Source organism: Psammomys obesus, unplaced genomic scaffold, assembly GCF_907164565.1.
Source record: "Psammomys obesus unplaced genomic scaffold, mPsaObe1.curated_primary_1811, whole genome shotgun sequence".
NCBI classification, from domain to species: domain Eukaryota; kingdom Metazoa; phylum Chordata; class Mammalia; order Rodentia; family Muridae; genus Psammomys; species Psammomys obesus.
Genome location: NW_026596131.1, coordinates 2,409,080 through 2,414,438, shown reverse-complemented (window position 1 = coordinate 2,414,438; position 5,359 = coordinate 2,409,080).

The window sequence follows — 5,359 nt, the reverse complement described above, 5'->3', positions numbered from 1 at the left end:
TCTTGAGAGAATGACCAAAAGCTGGGGAAAAAAGGAAAGAAAGGCGTGCTGAAGAGATAGTTTTTCACTACATTTTCGTAACTTACGTGTCTGGGTAACACATGTGTTCCCGGTGCTGATGGAGGTGCAGCACCGGGTCCCCAAGACTGGAGGCACACAGTTGTGAGCCAGCATGAAGGTTCTGGGAATCCAACTCAAGTCCTCTCTGCAAGAGCAGCCAGTGCTCTTAACCTGTGAGCCAACTCTGCAGCCGGGAGAACATTTTCAGAAATAAAAATGTGTAAACGGAAGCCATATGCTGTAGTGCCTGCGTAGAGGTGCCTGAGGTGGAAGCAAGGGGGAGTCAGGAGTTCAAGGTCATCACGCTTCACTCTCCTTGGAGAGCTGGAGGTCAGCCTGGGTTAACCGAGACTTCATGTCAAAAGAGAAAGGGGCCTGAAACCCCACTGCGGCAAGACTCAGTGTGATGCTTTGAAAGAACTCCCTTTGGCTAATTGATTTAAGTTTGGTCTGTGCCCAAGGACAGGGAAAACGTCAGAAGGAGGGAAATGTTTGATTACGGTTTCCTGTGTGGATTCATTGTGCATATCCTTTTACTAGTTTGTCTTGTCTATTTGGCTGAGTCCAAAGAAGGAAGTCAGTGGGGAAACATAGAAAATGGTGTTTGGAGGGACGAAATCTGGCAGCGCTCAGCTGGCCCTGCTCAGTGGGAAGTGACCCTGAGCCTAGAGCACGGTCTCTGGAAGCTTGCTTTCTGAGGTTAAGGGAGACATCTCTCAAGACCACTGTTTTTCCCTGATCTGCCACCACATCCAACAAACAAATGGGCTCCCGCCTCAGCTGGCTCCAGCTTACACCTTCTGAGTCCGTGCTCGTGCCGCCATTCCCAGTTTTGTTTTCTTTCAAACCCCAACTCAAACAAAACAAAAACTCCATCTAAACTAACTTCTTCTAAGAGCTTCTTTTATTCTTTCCTCTCCTCTCCTCTTTATCTGTCTGTTTCCCTCATGAGGATGCAACCTGGGCCTCTAGTCTGCTAGACTAGTGCTTTACACTAAGTGACATACCTGGCCTGAAGGAAAGGGGTTTGCTTTGGTTTGACTTGGGGGTCAGTTTTCTTTTGTTTTAGGTTTTTTTGTTTGTTTGTTTGTTTTTTGTATATATGTAACAGGAATATCAAAAATAATACTTCCAAGCTGGGCACAGTGGCGCACACCTGTAATCCCAGCACTCGGGGAGGCAGAGGCAAGCGGATCTCTGTGAATTTGAGGCTAGCTTGGTCTAAAAAGTGAGTCCAGGACAGCCAAGGCTACACAGAGAAACCTTGTCTCGAAAAACAAAAAACAAGTAATACTTTCAAGTGAATGTTATTTTTCCAGAATAACCACTGTAAACCGAGCATGGTGGCACACTCCTTTAATGCCAGTACTTGAGAGGGAGAGGCAGGTATAGCTCTCTGAATTCAAGGCCAGCCAGCCTGATCTACATACTGAGTTTCAGGCCAGCCAAGGCTACAGAGAACCTAACTTTCTAAACCAACCATCCAACCAACCAGGCTGTGAGCTCATTCCAGAGATGATACCATTATTCAAAATTCTACTGGAAGTAGTATTAGCTTCTAATGTCCAAAACTACAATACAGGGTAAAAATGACCTAGCCTTTAAAGTCACCCACAGCAGTGGTGACTAGAAAAGACTATGAAATTAGCAAAAAGGGATCACATGACATAACCCTGAGTCCCGGAAGGTCCTCACTTAGTCCCAGAAAGCACCACCACCCCACCCTGCCCAGGCCCCCAACCTTTCTCCCTCCCTCATAGTCATGATATACTTGTCCTCTCTAACCCCTCACCCGCTAGAGTTGAGAAGTTATTTTCAAGCGAAACTTAGAGTTCTCCCATCTTTGGCCACTGGATAAATATCTCTCTTGACACTGGGGGTGGGGGTGGGGGTGGGGAATGGGGTGGTTGTATGCCAGAAACATTTTTCCCCGACTCCTAGGCTATGTCTCTCTCCCCTGGACTATAAGCACCATGAAGGCAGGGCCCTTTGTTTTCTCCAAGAGACTGGAATGGTTATAGTCAGTCAGCAATTACCAGGGGCTGACCCAAAGAAAACAGCTAATACTTGTGGGACCGGGCACTTGGACGGGGCACAAAAGGCCAGCATTTGCTGGTAAGGAGGTTCCCTCTAGCTGGGAAAGTGGCGTGAAGGCATGAAAAGGCAGGCATTGTTTAAAACATTTAACAATATGTGGAAATAAAACTTCCAGGAGTGTTGGCGAGCTCCCCCCACCAGCGGATCCTCTCCTGGATCTCACAGGTAGAAACCGACCAAAAAAAAAAAAAAAAAAGCAAATAGGAATCAAAAACCTCACGGAGTCGGAGCTGCCCGCGTGTCCCTCTGGCCCCACCGGCGCTCCTCGCTCCTCGATGCCAGGGGACCACAGACTGAACAGCGGGGCTGCCAGTGCGCTCGAAACGGCCGCGCGCTCCGACCATTGAGTCCGCGTCCCTGCTGGGGGCGCTGCGTGCCGCCGCCGCCGCCGCCGCCGCTCCGAGGAGTTCCCGGATCTGCCCAGAAACTCGTGACGCTCACTCAGCTTCTCCACCGGATTGGCTGAGAGGAGAAGGCGAACGAGTGGCTTAAAAGACAGGGTAGGTGCTCTGAAGAAGTGTAGGGAGGCCATCTCCCCCTTCTAAGAAAGGGCAGATTTGACTGTAGACAGCACTCCGAGGCTTGGTGGTGGAGACCCACGGTCCTTCTTGTGGGAGGTGGCGGCAAGGTCATCCCTCGGCTACAGGGGGAGTTCCAGGCCCTCCTGTGTTATATGAGTTCCCGATTTCTTTGTTTTATTTATATTTGTTTTTGAAGTTAATCATTTTCAAATGAAATGACGGAAGTAGATTTTATTTTTATTTAGGTGTATGTGTGAGTGAAAGCCACATGGAAGCAGGTGCCTTTGGAGGCCAGAAGTGGGCAGCGGATCCCCTGGAGCTGGAATTACGGAAGTTTGTGAACCAGTTCATAGGGGAATTGAACTCAGGTCCTCTGGAAGAACAATACGTGCTCTTTTTTGTGTGTCTTTTGTGTCCCCCAACCCCAGCAAGAGACAGTTTCTCTGTGTGACAGTCCTAGCTGTCCTGGAACTTGCTTTATAGACCATGCTGGACTCAAGAACTCCATAGGGGTCTGCCTACCTCTGCCTCCCAAGCGCTGGGATTAAAGGTGTGCGCCACTGCTCGCTGGCCACTAAGTGCTCCTAACCACTGAGTTATCCCTCCAGCCCCAAGAAAGGATCTTTAAACAAAACCAAAGACTGTCTTTCCCCCACCTCTGTTCTTGGTTCTGTCTGACTGCTGGAGAAGGGGGACAGACCAATCTTGCTTTGCATGATGCCTTTCCTGGACTTCTGGCCCTTGGTGTGTTCCTCAAAATCTTGAACTACCCAGCTGCTGCCCCTTCTGGGTGTGTGCTAGAGAACAATTCAGTGTGGCTTTGTGGAGATTCAAAATCCTTTTTTAGCCCCCTGGCCCGTATAGGTGTGTGTGTGTGTGTGTGCGCTCACTGTTTCAAACAAACAAACAAAAAAATCTGTTAATTGTCTCACTAGCTCTGGGTGCAGATTCTCCCATCTTTGGAGGGTCTGAGAAGTGTTCGGGGACAAACCACAAGGATGCCCTGTTTTTATCTTGTGTGGGAGAACAAATGGTAGACCTATGTCCCGAGTCTGTAAAAATGTTATGAACTGGCAGTAGCCCTGAAGCTCATTACTGCCATCTGCTTTACTTTTAGAGTTTATTTTTGAACAACTGTAGATGTGCAGAAGCGCAGAGTTCCCTATCCCCCCAGTTTTCCCGTTATTAACATCATCGTCCATTAGTGTTGTCTGCTTGTTACAATAACGCAGTATTCTTAAAGTGTATTATTAAAGCACTCATGCATTATTATTAAAGTGTGAGCTGTTCTTGGCATCATGCCTTTCACCCCCATCATGGACTCTAACCCTCCGAAACAACAAGGCAAATTAAATGGTTTTTTTCATTGCTGTTTAAACAGGTTTATCTGTGTAACAGTCCTGGCTGTCCTGGAACTGCTTTGTAGCTCAAGGCTGGCCTTGAGCTCATAGAGATCCTGCTGCCTCTGTCTCCCAGTGCTGGGATTAAAGGCCTAGGCCAGCACACCCAGCTTAAATGTTTTCCTTTGTAAACTGCATTGGTCACCACATCGTGTCAGAGCAATAGAAAAGAAACTGACATAAACCGAAAGCAGCCTTAACTTCTGAGCTATTTCTCCAAACCCACAGCATCCTTTTCAGTGGCTACATAACACTGTTTTATGTGTATTCTCTGCTTCTTTATTGTTAAACACTGTTGCTGTTACATGAGGGAAAGGAAAACACTAGGGTGATGACAGCGAGCTTTGGCGACACACAACAGCAAGTGAAACTTTGCTGACCTGGCGGGAGATTCAGTTGTCCACGCACTCATGCTTAGCCTTCAAGCTCTTTGAGCAAAGGCGCCTCTCCCTTCCTACTGGAGACAGGATAGTACCCTTGCTGTAGCCAATAATGAAACTCAACCTCTGCCTTCACCTCCCAAGGGCTGAGATTACAGGAATGCACGACCACACCCAGTTTTATGTTGTGCTGGGGATGGAACCCAGGGCTCTGTGCAAGCTAGGCAAGCACTCTGCTAACTGAATTACACACTCAGCCCAGAGCAAAGGAGCCTTATGGACATGACACGCTAGCTTAGAAAGTACAAGAAAACATCTGGCAGTCACTCTAATGGAAGAACCCAGGCAAAAATGTAAACACAAGTCATTTTTTCCTTCCAAAAGAGCCTTTCCAAACTCTGCAAGCTTCTCTTTGCCAACTCTTTGTCACTGCAAACAAATGAAATTATTGAAGTTTCTTGTGCTGTTCCAAGCTAGGAGGCTGAGCTCCTAAAACCTCTAAGTCCACGTCTTTACACTGGCATTTGCTCCCTCTAAGTGCAGACTCTATACTTTGGATATTCTATACTTTCGTTCCCCTGTTAGATTGTGTGTGTGTGTGTGAGGACCAAGGTCACAGAAGAGTTTTTAACACTTGATAATTCAAGGACACTGATTTGATGCTCATCCTGTACTGCTTCATACCCTCCACTCAGAAGTCTTTGTTTGTTTATTTATTTGGTTTTCCGAGACAGCCCAACAAGGGTTTCTCTGTGTAGCCTTGGCTATCTTAGACTTGCTTTGTAGACCAGGCTGGCCTTGAACTCAGAGATCTGCCTGCCTCTGCCTCCTGAGCGCTGGGATTAAAGGTGTGTGCCACTACCACCACCACCACCACCACCACCACCACCACCACCATCAC